The sequence below is a fragment of the Triturus cristatus genome, chromosome 9 (assembly GCF_964204655.1).
Source record: "Triturus cristatus chromosome 9, aTriCri1.1, whole genome shotgun sequence".
Lineage (NCBI taxonomy): Eukaryota > Metazoa > Chordata > Amphibia > Caudata > Salamandridae > Triturus > Triturus cristatus.
The window spans coordinates 195,716,355-195,735,957 of record NC_140592.1 but is presented as its reverse complement, the minus strand read 5'-3'; positions in this window follow the sequence as shown (position 1 = coordinate 195,735,957).

Below are 19,603 nucleotides of genomic sequence, written 5' to 3'. Positions count from 1 at the left end.
GTTAAATGTTAAATGTTTTTAATACGTTCTGCATATTGTGGTGTGAATGACTGTTCATTATCGTGTTTTATTGTATTAAGTTTGTTCAAAATCAAGTACCAGATCAGTTCTCAATATGCCGCTCTTTTCGAAATTAAGACAGATCACAACTAGAAAAGGGGTACTCGAAGAAGCCGTTCCTATTCCTCCTAGGGACACTCCAGGGTACTTCATGTATCACAAACACGGCTTAGACGCTATATTATTTCTTGATTTATGGGTAGACTACACCAAGGAATTACCAGAAAGTCAGAGGTGGCCCGCAGCTGGGACCTGGGATGCAGAGTGCATCATGAAAGTAGAGGAAGAGTTATGGAAAAGGAAAGTCAGACAGTCACAGAAAGACGCCGTTGAGTTATGGCGTAAAGAATCTCATAGACGTACAGAAAAAGCACTCCGACAGGAAGAGAAAAATAAAGAGAATTCAAATAAAGTCCGAGAAAATCTATTAATTGAAGAAGGTACACGAGTGAAATCAGAACAAGTAGACAGACAAAGAAATGCCCTTATGAAGGGTATGTATCCCCTTCTGGCCGAGGGATTACCTAAGGCTACTCCGGGGATACCAAAAGACTTGCCACCCCCATTATTTCCAATAAAAGTACATCCTAAGGGGCATCCTAGAACCGCAGAAGATGTTTTTCTTTCCTCATATTTAGATGACGCAGCTCCCGAGTATGCTAATCCCGCCCCACATAGACCGCCTGCCAGGGAGGTTCAACGCCAAGATCCAGTATCTGTATCTCTACAACAACAAATCCTGACACAAGTTCCGGCAAGCACATCTGTTTCTACATCTGTTCCTACAGCTACTTCTATAGCTGTGTCCACACCTATAGTTGCTGTATCGCGTTCAACGAATCCTTTCACGCCCGATACCCCAGACGGGGCTACTGGAGGTGCTACCAACATTTTTTCTACGCCACCCAGAGTAAATAAACTTACCTTTCAAGAGTCAGCACATCCACGTACCCCCAAACTCATAAATGCCCGCACGCTTAAGGAACTTCTTATAGATTGTAGATATGACCCTGTGCCCGGCAAAGAGGACGAAATGATCATGGCATCATTACGTATCAGACGAGCCGCGGTGTATTTAGGGAAGTTACCAGGAATGACTGTGCATCTAGATAATATATACCATTTTGTCCAAACAGGGCGAGATTCTGAATGTATTAACAGAGCTATGGAATACCAGAAAGTGGAGATACAGGGGGAACTGTTACGTTTCCTCATAAATTGTGTGATCAGAAATCAAGACCGACCGGGGGTAGACCCGGAAGCAATGCAAACTCTTACCAGATGGAGCCAGAATATATCAGAAGGGAGACATGATAAGCAAAATTGTATAATAGCCATGTGCCGAAAGATCCGTAAAGAAATAGAACGCCTACACGAAGAGAGATTAGCGGTAGACCAGTTCGAGCAAAGCGAGGAGGAAGGATCAGGACTGCCCACAGGACAGTCAGATACCATGGCCTATGTAGGTAGAGGAAGATCTTGTAATAGTACTAGATGTTTTACTAACCCGATACGTCCGATATGTCCAGATAATAACAGGAATTTCCAAACACCTATAATAAATATAAGGTCCCCCGAGCATTCGTTCCAAGCCGCTGACAAATTACTCCGAGAACGAAGGGGTTACCATTTACTCGATTCTATGGATGAACAAGAATTAGCCAGGTCAGCCGTTCATTGGGTTGACAGTCCCGGAAAATATGGTGATGATACAGTAGCACACACATTTCTTAACCTCACCCCAGATGAACAGCGTTTAGCTGGGATTTATATGATTCAACAACTCCTTATACTATATAAAAGCCAACATTCAGATCCTGGTCCCTTACCTGATATATTGACTGAACTACTCACGAATAGATGGAGAGGTTCAGGTACTAAGTTAATTAAGGAAATACTAGAATCAAGAAAGCAGTACATTCTTTTTGTATGCCCCGAACATGTCTCACTGCCCATCAAGGAAAGAACGACGTATTACATGGACAGACAGAATCCCTTACGAGAAGTACACCCAATAAAGGGCGAGGACAATGAGTTTAAACGTGTATTTGTATATACACCCATATCGAAAATAGAATTGTTAGAAATGAAGAAAGTGGTACCCAGTCATGACAAAGACCCAGCGGGTTTTCACCGTGAAATTAAAGACATGTTACTCATGGGAGAGTATACCTATCCCGACATTATGACAATATTAAAGGTATTAATGCCTGCTGGCATTTATGAAAAACTCAAGGAAAAAGAATGGGAGGTGGGAGACCAAAAGATAGACTGGACAGCATTAGAAGCAGAAGAAAAGGCCCGAACTGCAGGAGCAGGGCTTGGGGATAAAACTAAAGCACTACCAGGTTTACTAGTACAGGTACTGCCACGTTTATTAACTACGAAAAAGGAAGACTGGGGTGCAATCTCAGCCTGTAAACAAAAGCAAGATGAAGACACTAGTGATTTTTATGCCCGATTTGAAAAATGTTTTGGTATAAATAGTGGCATAAAAGCAAGTAGCGAATCATACCCACATCTGTTTGTGACAAAATTAGTTGAAAATTCCTTGCCCCAAGTGAAGAATAGAGTATTAAAATTCGAGAGTACCTGGCAAGGTAACACCCCATCACAAATGTTACAAATGTTACAGTATCATCACAATAGAATTAGAGAGGAACAAGAACATGAACAGAGACGCATGAAAGACACGAAAATGAAAATGCTAGTCTCCCAGACAGTTCCAGCTGAAGGACATAAAAAGGGTGCGACACATTCCGGTGATTCAGCAGGACCTGTAAAAGGGACATGCAACTATTGTAAACAGCCAGGACATTATATACACGATTGCCCGGTCCTGAAGCGTAATATCGCCACAGGTATTACAAAGGAAAGACCACGGCCACCTAGACAGGATCAGAATGAACAAGGAGCCCCGCAGCATGCACAATCCATGCCAGCTCCACAACAGTCTATACAGTTTGTGCCAGCTGCACCAGCGCTGCCGGTTGCTGCCACCCAAACCACGACACGACAGCTGTACCAGACCGCACAGTATGACTATCCTGATTATCAACGATATGCATGAACCAGCCTAGAGAGGGAAGTTGACTTACCCCTTATCGAGGTCCCTGTAGACCAAGAAGGACCTTATGTACATAGTGAATTATTAGGCCAAGATAGAAAATTTTTACTTGATACAGGGGCAAGTTGAACAACAATAAAACACAGTGAAGTTCCAGGGGCACCCCTCTCAGGCTCACAGAATATTTCCCTTGGTTTTTCAGGAAAACCTATTGTTAATGAAGTATCACAGCCTCTTCCACTTACGATAGGACCTTTGACCCGAACTACAGATTTATTGCTTACTAAATCATGTCCAGAAAACTTGTTAGGTATAAAAACACTGAAAGCTCTAGGAGCTATAATATGTTGTTCTCCGGAAGGAGTAAGATTGTTTTTACGTGATTTCAAAGGTCACTATGTGTCTCGAGACATGGATCCCCGATTGCAGACTTTACCTACACATCTATGGGCACAAGGCCCTACTGATGTTGGTTGCATGAATATTACACCATATCGAGTTACACTAAAGGCAGGAGTGGTACTACCACGAATGCGACAATACAAGTTACCACCAGATGCTGTAGTGGCTTTACTGCAAATCATTGACGAGCTCATTGCCCAAGGAGTGGTTGTGGAAACGGACTCCAATGTATGTAATTCCCCGATAATTCCGATTCTTAAACGAACAGATCCGAAGGCCCCGCCAGTATATTGATTGGTTATTGATCTGCGCGAATTAAACAAATGCATTGTGCCACAATTCCCTGTGGTCCCAGATATCTCGTCATTACTGACAGCTATTGATTCCGAAGCAACATTCTTTACTGTAATTGATCTCAAGAATGCCTTTTTCAGCGTCCCTATAGATCTGGAAAGCCAATACTTGTTCGGATTTAGTTTAAATGGACGTAGCTTTAAATTCACACGTGCACCTCAAGGATTTACAGAAAGCCCCAGCATCTATAGCCAAGCACTGAAACGAGAACTCGACAGTATCCACATGCCAGTAAACACTGCCCTGCTTCAATATGTCGATGATCTGCTGATCACCGCTAGAAGCGAACCCGAATGTGAGAAAGCATCACTGACAGTTTTACAATTTCTAGCCGAAAAAAGGGCACAAGGTGTCCCCTTCTAAGCTGCAATTCTGTGTCCAGCGAGTTGTTTATCTTGGACACTCGCTGTCCAAGGAGGGAAGGCAGCTTACACCCGACCGCATTCAGTTAATAGCTAACATGCCAATACCCAAGACACAAAAGGAGGTGCGGGCTTTTATAGGCCTCACTTCATATTGTAGGCAGTGGATCCCTCAGTATGCATTTCTAGCAAAACCACTCATTCAATTGACAACACAGGAGGCAGCCACATCGACTGTTCTCCCTTGGACTCAGGAACATGCACAAGCTTTTGAAAGCCTAAAGAAAGCCTTATGCCAAGCACCGGTTTTAGCAACACCATGTTACAATAAACAGTTTACACTCTTTGTTACAGAACGCGAAGGTACTGCCTTGTCAGTACTCACACAGGAACAGGCAGGATCCCACAAACCATGTGCTTATTTTTCTAGTACATTAGATCCCGTAGCTCAGGCTTTGCCTGCATGCCTGAAATCAGTGGCAGCAACAGCTTTAGCAATCAGACAAAGCGATGCCATAGTGTTAGGACATCCATTGACAGTTCAAGTACCACATGCAGTAGAGGTTCTTGTGAATCGAACGCAAACACAACATTTGACTATAGCGCGACTTACAGGGTATGAATTAACATTGTTTCAGCCACATATAGAAATCAGACATTGTAACACATTGAATCCTGCCACACTTTTACCTGTAATCGGAACAGACCCACTAGCTCATGATTGTATTGATGTTATTACAATCACAACGAAACCCAGACAAGACTTGACAGATGTCCCATTGTCAGACCCAGACCTAACGTTGTATGTAGATGGTTCATGTATGAGAACAAGTACAGGAGAGTTAGTGGCCGCTTACGCAGTCACAACAGACACTGAAATCATTGAAACAAATTGCATAAATACCTTGTCCGCTCAAGCAGCAGAGCTCGTCGCTCTGACACAAGCCTGTATTCAAGCCACAAATAAAAGAGTCAACATATACACTGATTCACGTTATGCATTCGGAGTTGTACATGACTTCGGCGTGCTGTGGCGAGAGAGAGGTTATTTAACTTCTCACGGTGCCCACATTCAGCACGGACCCCTCATTCATGCCTTATTAGATGCAATACATCTACCCACTGCAATATCAATTATGAAATGTAAAGCTCATACGAAAGTTACTGATATCATTTCTCAAGGCAATGATCTAGCTGACAGAACAGCTAAACAGACTGCTCAAACTCAAACATCCGACATGACAAAGACAATAGTCCGGACGCCAACACATTGTATGACGGTTAAGGATCCCACTCTTGATGTAATTGACATACAGACACATGCTACTCCAGACGAAATAAAGAAATGGACTGAATTAGGAGGGATCCAAACGGATCAAGGATGGATGACGAAGGAAAAATCTGTGTGGTTCCTTCCTGATTCAATGGTCCAAGTTATAATTAACACTATACATAGTCCAGCGCATCTAGGAGAAAAAGCTATGCTAGACAGCATTCAACACATTTGGTTCAATAAACATTTACGAGCAGCAGCTAAACAAAAAGTTCGTACCTGTATGATCTGTTGTCAGTTCAACCCAGGAAAAAGCGTTCCCGTAGAACAGGGTGGATTTCAGCCTCCTGATCACCCTTTTGAAGTCCTCCAGATGGATTATATCCAGATGGAACGATGTCGAGGATTCAAATATGTTCTCGTAGTTGTCTGTGCTCTTTCCCGTTGGACAGAGGCATACCCGGTTTCAGATTACACTGCCCCGACTACTGCCAAACAGTTAGTTCGAGAATTCTTCCCACGATACGGTTTACCACGTGTTGTCTACTCAGATAACGGCCAGCCGTTCTCATCCGAACTAATGAAACGCGTTTCACTTTTGTTAGGTTATCAGTGGAAGTTTCACTGTGTCCGACACCCCGAGGCAGCAGGTCTCGTGGAAAGACATAATCAGACCCTGAAAATTAGATTGTCCAAAATATGCAGAGAGAAAGGTGTCGACTGGGTAGTAGCGTTACCAGTTGCACTCTTTTACATGAGAATGGTAGCACACTCTCGAACAGGGCTATCCCCGTATGAGGTGATCTTTGGCAGACCACCAAATATGTGGGGGACGCCTATACCACGTAAAATAACTGATATTGACTGTAATATGCTGACAGATTATTTGGCTTCCTTGATGTCTGCACTACAATCTTGTCGTTCACAGGTAGCTGCAGCTTTTCCTGACAACACTGAGGTGAAACCCCATGACGTAGTCCCGGGGGACCTGGTCTTAGTGAGGAACTTCGATCGGAAGACTCAGCTGGATCCTAGGTGGAGGTCGCCGCAACTGGTCTTGCTCACCACAAGGACAGCCGTGAAGATCGAAGGCAGGAAAGGCTGGATACATTCAAGTCATATCAAGAAATTTCATGGACTACCATCGGATGTAAATACCACACCTCGTGTGTCTTCACCCATTGACTCAAAACTTCCTTTGGTTGAAACGAGTAATCACGAACAATATAAACTAAAACTCAGATCTAATCAGTCAAGCAATTTGATTGTTTAAGTCCTCTCCAAGGTGAAGCGGTTGAATTGTCTCTGACATGTATCCCTTAGACCTGAATAGAGAACAACCCCGAAAAATGTTGAAACGACATGCGTACTGTAAATCACTGCGTAGTCATTGCACAGTGACGTTATTAATTTTGTCTTTCTTAAGTCTTTTAATAATTACTGCAAGTATATTGTTGCACATATATTATCCTATTTCTAGACATGTTTATAATGTTACTGCTGAACATTCTTTTAGTGAATTATCTCCGCTTGAGTTGTCTTATAGATTTGCGCTGCGCAATAACACGTTTATTAGTATGTTACATCATTCCCATCAGGTTAGCAATGCTACAAATTGTTGGATATGTGGTCGACTCCCTCCCTATCAGAATTATAAAGGAATTCTACCTCTTTTTCCATACCCGTTCACACACAAAGGCTCCTGTGGAGCATGGTTTAGTTTAATTAATTCCCTAGATTCAAATTCTGCAGTTTATCAAGACAACTGGGTATGGGGAAATTTAAACTTAGTTTTACTTAAAGTCTGCTACCCTAACAAGGAGGGACATCCCAAAAGAACAGGAACTGATCTAGAAAATGAAGTATATGGATTAGGTAATTTTACGCTTAATCTTATGATCCTAAATGTCGAATCCGAAGGTACCCCAATTTTACCCGCTATGTCAATATTTCCAGTAAAAGGTGAATTATGTGTAAGAAAGAATGGTTCCATACATATGGGCCATAGTAGATGCACCACTGTAATAGAATTCAGTGATCAAGGCAAGTCGACATTTAGAGCTTCCCGCCATTCCTATTTTATATGTGGTCAGACGGCATATGTACGTTTGCCTCTAGATTGGGATGGTACCTGCTACATTGGATTTCTTTTGCCACCTGTTTTCCTAGCTCCTCCCGATTATCACAGAAATACTCATTTAGTACACAATAGAGAAAGGAGAGATCTCCCAATAGTCGATTACACTGAAACAGCATGGGAAAAATACACAGATTTCAATAAAGGTCTCTTTCCCTATATAGGTACCGTTACTAATAGTAAGCTGATACGTAGATTAACTAGAACCCTTGAAGCAGTAGTGAACGAAACTATTTCCGCCTTAGGCAATTTAACAGAAGAACAGTCTGCTATGCGGATTGTTGTGCTTCAAAATCGTCTTGTCCTTGACGTCATCCTGGCCGATAGGGGCGGAGCTTGTAGGGTCATCGGATCAAGTTGTTGCATTTTCATACCAGAAAATTCGCCATCTGTATATAAAGCCATAACTCGCCTTCATAAGATTGTAAGCCAGATACACCAGAATCCAGGCACCTGGACTTGGTCCGGTTGGTTTTGGAGTGTATTATCTACCTTTGGATGGAAGGTCCTATCCTTCCTAGGTATTGGCTTTCTCATACTATTCAGTTGCTGTCTATGCCTACAATGTGGACCAGCGATTTGTGGTCTGTGTGCCACATCGTGTATTCCATCACCAAGATTTCATTCGTCCCAGAAGAAAAAAGAAGAACAAATGATGCTATATGAACAGATCAATGGATTGATGAAGATTGATATCTCTTGACGGGCAAGTAGGGGACAAGGAGGGAATGTGGAAATATGGATTTTTCTGATCAGCTATGTCCCCTATCTTGGACCCCAACGGTTTCATGTATGAATCACAAGTACATGTATGTTCCCTCCAGTTCCAGTTATGAAGACGCAAACTCATGTGCGTCCACCGTCAACATGTCCTCTTTCAGATCCGCCATGAATAGGCTGGATATTCCATTCCTAAGTATGAAAGGCCACCGGCTTTATATGGTTCACTTATGCCATTTTACAGTCCAGGCAAGTAGGCCCTGATTCTGTCATCAAGCTTTTCTTGCCTTCTGCCTCTGAAAGCTCCAGTCTGAGCCTGCATCTGTGACCATGAACTTTGTCTCATTGCCTGCGCGGCTCACGAAGTCTGACATCAGCCTGTTGCCTGCCAAAAACTGTATTTCACCTTCGAAATTATCTGCTCCGCTCCCTGCCCAATGCATTCCTGTCTAGTAGTTTAAGTAAACATTCTTCCAGCTACCGAGCAAAAGGCCCGGCTTCTCTGTCTTTATGCAAGTAATTCATAGCCCTATTACTATGGAAGACTTCTGCCCTCACATCTAGTGTAGACACTTAGACGCTTGTACACGCACTAACAGTCAGTATAGTCAGTATAGAATAAGATTCTACTCTAAGAGACCTCTCTTTTGGATAACATAGTTCTTTAAACATAGGATGTTAGATATGATTTGGGATTAGGTTGACTTGACCCTCCAGACTTCTGTCGCCACATGTAGAGCTAAATGTCAAGTCCCCTTCACTCCCTAGTTGCACGTCAATCACACGTCATGTTGCTGCGCGCGCATTTCTGCCAAGTATTTCTGCTAACATTGCGAAATTCTTTCATGGAACCACCCTATTATGACATCACACCTGATGACGTTCTTTAGTCACACCCAGTTACACCTACTTTTGCTACGTATGTATGTTTTATCCACACTATCAATTGTTACGCCTCTTGCATTTGCTTCACTGTAATGCCTATTGTATAAAAGTGATTAATTATCAATAATATATGTACTTCACTTCCTGAACCTTCGTGGTGATGGAACTTGGAGCAACCGATTTGAATCGTCCATTGGAATAAAGCCCATTCCGAACCTCTAATACCACGGATTCTGCCTCTTATTTACTGAGCTATTTTTATTATGTTTCTGTATCAAATTAAGTCCCGGTAATTAAATTATTTACCACACTTCAGGCGTTGTCACGTCTCATCCTGCTGCCGCCATCTCCTCTAGGTTTTCTCCTCTCTCCAGCCTCGCGTACTCCTCGCTCAAGACGTCTGTTGAACACCCCTTCTTCTGTGGCTGCTCCCCTTTTTTAGAAGTTGGGCTTCACTTCTTCCAGCTTCACACACAGCTTACTCTCCTGATCCCTCTCTCTCCCGTGGCTGCCTCATCTAGCCCTTTTGATGTGTGCCTGATGGGCTGAAGTTCGTGTCCTTTTCTGTTTACGTGACTTCTGGTTGCGGACATCGACTGCAGCTGGAAAAGAAGAAGGGAGCTTTTGGCTCCATCAATCTCTACCACCGGTTCTTGACATATCCCCATCCCTGGGTTTTCCTGATTGGGAAAAAGGGGAAACCATGACAAAAAATCGGGACCCACTAAAAACTTCCCCAATTTATGTCGAACTTCAAACTGAATGGGTAGAAGAGAAGGAACCACCTAAGGACTCTGGGATTGCTTCCTTTATTCTGGTTTAACAAGGTCATGGGAGCATGGTCAGTATAAAATATAAATGTTTTACCTTCAAGATAACAAAGGAGCTTCTCAACGGCCCACTTGGTAGCTAAACACTCTTTCTCTATGGTGCAATATGTTGTTTCCCGCAGAAACATTTTTCTGTTAATAAAAAGAACATTTTTTTTTTCTTCCTTCATTAATATTTTGAGAAAGAATGGCTCCTAGGCCAAAATCTGAGGCATCTGTGTATAAAATAAAGGTCTTTTCAAATTCTGGGAAAATCAGGATGGGTGCTGAGTGAGGTAATGGCTTCCTTTAAGTTTTGAAATGCTTTTACTACATCTTCTGAGGGGTGTTTGAATTTCATATTAGGGATTCCCTTTTTTAACAGGTTAGTTAAAGGCACAGCTATAGTAGAATATCCTGGAATAAATCTCCGGTAATATCCAATTAGCCCTAAAAAGGCCCTCACTGCCTTCTTATTCGTTGGAAATGGAACTTCAGTGATGGCTTTAATTTTTTCCGCTTGGGGTTCTATGAGCCCATTTTCTGAGAGGTAGGCTATATATTTTACTTTACAAAAACACACTCTTGATATTTAGGTTGAACTTTGCTAGCTTGTTTAAAACTCTTTTTAGGTGATTAGATGTACGGCTGAATATAAAAATATCATCAAGATAGGTAGAGTAGTATTCCCTGTGATCTTTAAGGATCAGGTTCAGTACCGTTGGAATGTGGCAGTGGCTCCATGAAGCCCAAAGGGAAGTCCTGTAAATTGGAAAAAACCAAAAGGAGTAAAAAGAAACAATTTTCTCTTCTGTTTTTAAGGGGATTTGCCAATTACCCTTAGTCAGGTCTATAGTGGTTATATATTTGGCATCTCCTAGCCTCTCAATTAGTTCATCAATCCAGAGAAGAGTGTAGGCATCCAGTTTAGAAATGGAGTTGAGGGGGCGTGGCCAAGTAAGATGGCTGAACGGGCATGATCCGATTCAGCTCCGGACCCCCGTGGCTGCCCCTAGTGATTTCCAGCGCACAAAGATAGCTGTAAATAGAATGCTCTCACCTGGCGAAGGTCCGTGCTGATCGAGAGGGCAACGGTGGTTCCTGAACGCGGTCCCCACTCCGCGGGCGGCTCCAAGGAGGGACGAGGCAGTGGGCTGAGTCGACAGCCAAGATGGCGCAGGGAACGGCGCCGGCCGGGTCTGGTGTGGAGGAGTGAGCACCGGTAGCCCCTTGCCTCATCAGGTCTGCTCTTCCACTGACTGTGGGCCCCGTCAGCAGCAGAGATGGTATGGAGGCAGTCTCCAGTACATACCGCCATCATTGGGGACCGGTCACACTACTGAGAGGAGAGCCCTTCGCCATGAAGTGAGGCGGCCCGCCTCTTAAAACCCCAGAGACACGCCCGAGATGTGCTGACACTGTGGGGCTGCATTGGTGCACCTGGATCTCGACTCCCCCTGACATGGAGACTTGGTTAAGGGAATCGGCTGTCCGCCGCCTCTTGCTCGCAGTGAGTAATCCCCGAGGGGTGAACTGAGATAATGTGGCCTTTCTGACCTCAAAATGGCACCAGCCCAGTAAAACGCCCCAACCTCTGACTCGGACCCTGCCACAGCGACGACAAAGGGACGAAGTGAGCTAGATACCCTCTCCCCTTTCTATGTCCCAAAAGATTTTTCATTAAACGCCCGGCTGGTGGTGCCTTCATGCCAGTTTGCTAAGCAAGTTGCCTGACTCTAAGATGGCCTCCAATAGGTAATCTACTAGCAGCAGGCCTATATTGCACCGGGCTGCTTGGGAGACCGGGGCCCCCCTCCTGGCGCCGATCCTCAGAAGAGAACACTGCCTGCTTGGGTGACGCACATCGCTCTGTCCCTATGCCATTAAAAAAGGTGGCAAATAAAGTATCTCGCTATTTTATGACCACTGACAAGACCGCTGACCGCGAGCAGGCAAAGATCATGGCTTTCACCAGGGATGACCTGGTGGCTTCCCTAAGAGTCTTTAAAACTGAAATATGTCGGGAAATAAACGAGGATATGCGCGCCACGATGGATCAACTGAAGGCCGATCTAACGGAGAAGATAGCCTCTCAGACAAAATGTGGACGCGGTGGGTGCCAGGGTGTTGGAGGTGGAGGAACGGGCACAGGACCGCGAGGCTCGCTCCAGCAACGTGCACGACACCCAGCAAAATCTTCAGTCCCAGCTGTAGCAAGTGTTCCTGAAGGCAGAGGTCTTGGAAAACAGATCCGGAATGGAAAACATACGTATTCGAGACCTGGAAGAAGGCGCGGAAGGGCCAGACCTCGAGGCGTTTGTGATTGGCCTCTTTTCTGAAATCGTGGCACCTCGCAATTGAAGATAAAGGTTGACCGAGTGCATCGGGTAGGGACCCTGTCAAAGAGAACGCTGAAGGACCCGAGATGTCTTGGTGAAGATGCATTCCTGTTAAATGGTAGCGGCAGTCGTAGTCGTTAACCTTTCAAGTATTGCCCGGCGGTAATCGCCTCTTATACCATTCGATGCTAAACCAACAAAGAGGCAGGCGCCGGAGACTGGAAGGCAGGAAACAAAGTTTTATTCTCTCCGGAGGAGAACACGTCAGGTCAGACAGCAAGGTATCGTCATGAGGTGCTCTTACCACATCTCTGAGGCCTGGCCTCTTATACACAGGTTTATGACTTTATTGCAGGTTTATCATACATGGCACATTCTTGAGATCGCTTTGATACATGAAAGAACATCCTCAGAATCCCCACTTCAAGCTCGTTCCCACACATATCGACAGTGGAAGTCCCCACCCCACCCACAGTGGGAGATGGCTATCACACAGCTGGACATTCCGCCAATTCCCGGGGGTTTGTGCGACCGGTCGGGTCTCAGGGGGTGGGGGGGACCTTGATCTACTGTAATCCCTTTGATGTGGGGTGTTTCCCTTACAGTAGGGGCAATAAACTGCATCCGCAGGGCTAGGTGATGGCCTGGGATTGGTTCGGACAATCGGGCGCGGAGGAAGGGGGTTATCAGAAAGGATGTATGACCATGTATGGGATGAAAAGGAGGTGTTGGTCAGGCACGGGGTGCGATTCCATGGCAGGGTCACGCAGAAGGAGAGGTTTTACAGCCCATGTACGAGAGAGCGGGGGTGGCCAGCGCGCGGGGGATGTTCGCAGCGCCTGAGGGGCGCGCTGGTGATCGGCGATGAGCGGGGAGAGAGAGTGGGGTGCCTAAAATGGCTGCCGTGCGTTTTCGGTGCGTGGCACTGGGGAGAGGCAAGATGGCACAGATAATGTTCAGTTGCAAACTAAATTTCCACATTCCTTCCAAACGAAAGAGGCCTTCTTAAGAGCCGCACGGAAGAAGGATGAGGCCTCCTTTCAGGGGTATAAGTGCACACTTTTCCAGGATTTGGCACCCTCCCAACTGGCATGTAGGCAAGCCTTCCGTCCTGTCACCACCAAGCTCTGGGAGGACAACATTCGCTATCACTGGACCTATCCCTTAGGTCTCACCCTTGAATACAAAAATAAGCCCCGCCATGTCACCGAACTGCGCTCGGGTCTGCGTATTTTGGGCCTACCAATGCCGGAAGATGACAGCACTGCAGGCCCCCCACACAGCTCGGATCTGCTGCGGAGAGAGACCCGAACCTGGCACACCATCACAAAGAACAGGCAAACTCCTAAGTGACAACTCCCATGAAATGTGGGGACTATAGACACTCTCCTACACGGGAACTCATTTACAAGGTGTTGGACTTGGCCCTTTTTGGCAGGTTCACCCCTCAACTTTTTGCCTTAAGCTCTGACATGGTGGTAGTGATTATAGGTCTCTGGGCACTTTAGCACTGTGGCCCAGTGTAAAGTGCGTGCATGCTCTGAGTGCGTGTGGTGAGATTGGCCTGCCCTCCCATAGGAATGCATGGGGGATATGTGTGTCCATGGTAATTCCTCGTATGGGAGGAGTGCAGGGGCAAGTTTAGTATGTGCGAACTCGTGAGGATAAATGCTGCGCAATGGTGTGCGCAGATTTATGGTGACTGGTGGAGAAATGCCACTTTTAGAAGTTGGAATTTCTGTGTGCTGTGTGCCTGCCTGCTTGATGTGAATGGTATGTCTGGCTTGTGATTGACAGGAGCTGAGAGGTGTGGGTGGCTCCAGGAGACAGGGGGAGTCAGCACAGTGGTGAATAGAGAGATCTGCATGCAGATGAGAGGGAGGAGTTGCACCTGGGACCTGAAAAGGGCTGTGCCTTCCCTCCACAATGCCGGCTCCGCCCCCTGTGGTGTGTCTAATCCCTGAGCCCCCACCTGACAAAGGAGAGAAGAGCTGAGCAAAACAATGTTCTCCAAAGCTCCCCTAAACCAGTTCTGACTGGTATCCCCAAACCCTGTGCTGTGACACAAAGGGAAATGTAGTATAGATATAGGGGCTGTGACCCCATGAAAATGTTCCTGTTCTGTTCCTGAGCCTGATGGAGCGGGGCTTGCTGCTGCTGGGGCCCAGGAGGAACCGCCATGGGGGCTGCCTCCCTGCTGGAGGGCCCTGTGTGCTGGCCCCTGGGCCCAGCTATGCCCCCAAACCTCTCAAGGACTTATGCTCTTTACCCCAGCACTGTTGCTTCATCCAGCGTCTGGGAGCGCTATCTTTGACACTGCCCAGTTGATGGAGAACCTGGGGGCTGCGCTGCAATCCTTGCTGGGGGAATCCCCAGCCTAGGGATTCCCCCATTGCTCTTTAATTGCGGGTGCCCACCCCGCGTTCTTTTCCTACAATTGTAGGTGTCCACCCCGCTCATACTTTTATTTAAATAGAGGGAGCCTACCCCTCATTGCCGCATTGGTTGCCTCCTAGCGGGTGCCCACCCCGCTGTCTGATTTTAGCAATGGCGGGTGCCTACCCCACTTCTGCTATTTGTTTACTTGCGGGTGCCCACCCCGAATCGTGGTGAAAGTCACCGCCGCGTCCGCTACCTGAGGAGAAGCAGCGCCGCAGAGAAAATTGGAAGTCAGGTAGCCCGATGCCTGGAGCGGGGCGGGACTTCTGCTTGAGGAAAGGAAGTTCCGCTCGCTGCCAGAGATCCGCCCAGAGCCTGGTAGGCTCTATCTAGAAGTCCCGGGTCCCAGGAGGAGGCCCAGGTGAAGGAAGAAGTGTGGCCGGAGCAAGCAGCAATCCCGCAAGCCCCCGTAAGAGGAGTCTGGTGAGTTGAGCTGGTGCGGAGGGGGAGCGAGGCACATTGTCGGTGCCTGCTCCTCCGCTCTGGGGAGAAGAGGAGTCCAACCTGAAAGCCGGTGAGTAGGGGCTTCTCCTTGGCGTGTGCCTATCGAGGCACAGTGCACAGTGGCCATTTCCTGAGCGGCCCCACCTGGCAGCGGGCCTCTCCAACGAGGGGGCAATTTTATTCAGTTATAGGCCCCGAGGGCCCCAGTGAGTTGGTGAATTTCAGGGCACAGTGTCAGTGCCGCCTGAGCGGTCCCGCCGTTGTGGGCCACTCCAACGCTTGGGGGAAGTTTTGTTTTGGGCACAAGGGATCCCAGAGGGGCCCGTGCCATGGTTTTTCAGTTGCCCCAGTTACTAGTGGGCAACTGCAATGATGTGGGGCCAGTGTTATTTAAAGAGCCCCAGTGAGGCCCAGAGAGCACAGTTGTGCCAGGGCCTATTTGTGTATTCCCAGCTGCCCCACCAGACAGAGGGCAGCTGCAACGTTCTGGACATGGGTTATGAGGGCACAGTGAGTGCCAGGCCTTCATGGGAGATTTACAGCTGCGCAGCAATTAGTGCCAGCTGCATCGTTTAGGCCACGGTTCTTCAGGGGCATGTTGTGAGTTAGGAGTAAGAGGCACTCCTTTGCCCCCATGCTTTTACAGCTGCACAGCACTTAGTGCCAGCTGCTACGTTTAGGTTTGACTGATTTGCATATGGCAATGTCTGAACTGGGGTGGCGTAGTGGGCAAAAGAACGATGGATTTAACCCAGATCTCTTGACTGGGGGAGAATGTCTGCATTGTCAGCATTCCGTCCATCATTTGGTTGTTGTAACGCTTTTCGCCCTAAGTGGGATGGGTATTCCCAGACGTGGGACCCGTGCTCACTACGCCACTGGAGTCAAGCTATCCTGGCTGATGACGGCTGATAGCCAGAAACCGGTCCTAGGATGCTTGATTCCGGTCCAGGGAAGACATGGCTTGGCAGTTCGGGCTGGACTGTTCCCATGAGGCACAGGGTCAAGACTGATTTGCATATGGCAATGTCTGAACTGGGGTGGCGTAGTGGGCAAAAGAACGATGGATTTAACCCAGATCTCTTGACTGGGGGAGAATGTCTGCATTGTCAGCATTCCGTCCATCATTTGGTTGTTGTAACGCTTTTCGCCCTAAGTGGGATGGGTATTCCCAGACGTGGGACCCGTGCTCACTACGCCACTGGAGTCAAGCTATCCTGGCTGATGACGGCTGATAGCCAGAAACCGGTCCTAGGATGCTTGATTCCGGTCCAGGGAAGACATGGCTTGGCAGTTCGGGCTGGACTGTTCCCATGAGGCACAGGGTCAAGACTGATTTGCATATGGCAATGTCTGAACTGGGGTGGCGTAGTGGGCAAAAGAACGATGGATTTAACCCAGATCTCTTGACTGGGGGAGAATGTCTGCATTGTCAGCATTCCGTCCATCATTTGGTTGTTGTAGGTTTGAGCAATGGCACAATTGGATTCTGCTGTATAGGCAGCAGCCCTGACATTCTGGACACAGGGCACTTGAGCCCTCTTGAGAAGGGCAGTTGGCCAGGGGGACTGGGAGGATTGTAGGGCCCCAGGCCCAAATGTGATTTATGTCTACTATGTTCATTATTAGGAGACTATGTGCTACATGTGATTATGTGGTGCTAGGAAATGTAATGTATGTACTAAGTTTTATGCACCCTGTGTTATACCTCTAAATGTACTTTTATGATTATGAGGTTGGTTCGCATAGTATGGTTTATGCTAGTGAGATTATGTTCCACTGTGTGATTTATGCCGCTAATGTGAGTTATTCTTAGGAGGTTAGGGTCTAATGCGTTTAGATTTATGAGAGGATCGCATACGTGTTTATGCTGGCGAAGTTGGCGCAGAATGTAATTCGCACCTAATGTGATACTGTGCATAATGTAGTTTATGTTAAAGGCTATGTTTATGGTTTATGTTTAAAGGTTTATGTTAAAGTTTATGTAAAACTGATTACAAGTGGTTACTGGTTGTGCATTTATGATCTGTTTTAGTATTACTAAATTCACCTTGTGATGGTTCGGACAGTGGTCCAGTGGGCCCTGTCAGGTGTATATAATCAATTGTAAATATGACCCAGTGCCAGGTGGCACCCTGTATATTTTGTGTTTACTATTCTAATGTGTTATGAGAATACAAAGGCTATTTTTGATATAACCTTGTGTGTAGTTCCTTTTGTGGTGTGCCTGGGATGTTGTTGCTGTGTGCGTGCGCAAATGCTTTACACATGGCCTCCGGGATAAGCCTGACTGCTCGTGCCAAGCTACCAAGGGGGTGAGCAGGGGTTATCTTTGGCGTGTAACTCCCTTGCCCTGACTAGAGTGGTGGTCTCTGCCTGGCTTTGGCGCAAGCCTTAGCCAACCAGAGATCCCATTTCTAATACAAGGTCTAGGCACTAAGTTAATGATGACCGCATTGTCAGCACAACAGAGCCACCCAGGAAACACATCTTGATTCCGGACTAGAGTACACCGAAGTTAGCGATATAATTTACCCAGGCAACCGCTCTCTATGCTTTCGCCGCAAGGCAACCAGGGGGTGCGGGCCTTGTCCGTACCCCCCAGAGTTTTCATCACACTTCACAACAAAGGACCGAGCCGACGACCTGTTGCCGTCTCGGCACACATTTTTCAGGGGATGTTGGGGTTATGGGTTCGGGGGTAGGGGGTTTCTGGTGGTGGACTCAGGGTACTATTTGATTTTGGTTTTCATGGTATGGGGCAACGGGGGGCAGCAGATCTAATTCCTCTGCGATATTGGCAACTTGAGGGGGAGGGCTCTCAGGGGGGGGTACCATTGAGATGGTATCATTAGCATCCTGGAATGCAAAGGGGCTGAAATCCCTCCAGAAATGTTAGAGAATCTGGAAATACCTCACAGATTGTAGTTTCGATGTGGCACGCGAGACGCATCTTAAAAAATCTGAGGACACAAGACTTTGACACAAATCATACCCCTTAATATATAAGTCCTCGGCCGGTACTAAGCACAACTGAGTGGCTCTGCTCTTTCACAGCACAACCAAGTTCCAACCAGAAACCACTAAGACAGACCGGGAAGGGTGGCTCATAATGGTCAAGGGGAGGTTGAGGGGCACCCTCTGCACGTTTATCTCTCTCTACGCTCCCAATTCAGGCCAGTCCACATTCCTGTCCAACGTACATAATTTGCTGGGTGGTTTTGCAGAGGGTCCCGTGGTCCTACTAGGTGATTTCAACCTAACCTGCCACGTGACATTAGACAGCTCACACCGCAATCGAGCGATGACCAGTAGGTTCTCCAAAGGGGTCAAACAGAAAATACTCACACTAGACCTATGTGATGCTTGGCGGTCACTCCACCCTACCACCAAAGACTACACACATTACACACATGTTCATCAGACGTATTCCAGGATCGACAATATTTTCATCAGTCAGACCCTGGTAGGACCGTTACAGGCAGCGCAGATACTGCCGATTTCAATTTCGGAACACAGCCTGGTCACCATCAGTTTGACCTGGAGTGGGCCTAAGTCTTGCGCGTCGAGATGGTACTTCCCAATGGTGATTACGAGGGATAAGACCTTGCGCGAGGATCTCAGGGCTTCCATGGCAGAATACTTTACACTCAATACCCTGCAGGATACATCTTGACACCTTCAAGGCGGTGTTGCTAGGTAAATGCATCCAACTTAACATGTTCCTAAACAAACAGAGGGCAAAGGAACACGTTGCCCTTGAGGGGGAGTTAGAGTCAGTTGAAAAGGCACACAAATCTACACCCACTCGAGCACTGCAGCGACAACTCACTGCACTTCGGGGCCAATTGCGCTCCATTTATACCAATCGAACGGAGTACGCAATCTTGAAGCTGCGCCAGACGTCCTATGCCCAAGGCGACAAGGTGGGTCCCCACTTAGCGTGTCAACTTTAGGTAAAGAGAGAACGTGAATTCATTGGAGGCATCCGGGATCAGGGAAGCCAACTCACTCACACTGAGGCCTCTAAAGCTAACATCTTTGGCGACTTTTATGGTGTCCTTTACCAAGGTACAACTCCCGATACGGACCTACAACAGCGATATCTTGACTCTGTGATGCTCCCCCATATTTCTCCCACGTCCATGGAATCCCTAGATACCCCCATCACTTCAGAAGAAGTGAGACAGGCCATTTCAAAAACTCAAGCTGCATAAAGCCCCTGGACCTGACGACCTCACAGCACAATTTTACAAATGCTATGCGTCCGTACTCCTCCCCCACCTCACCATATTATTCCAAGCAACAGTGG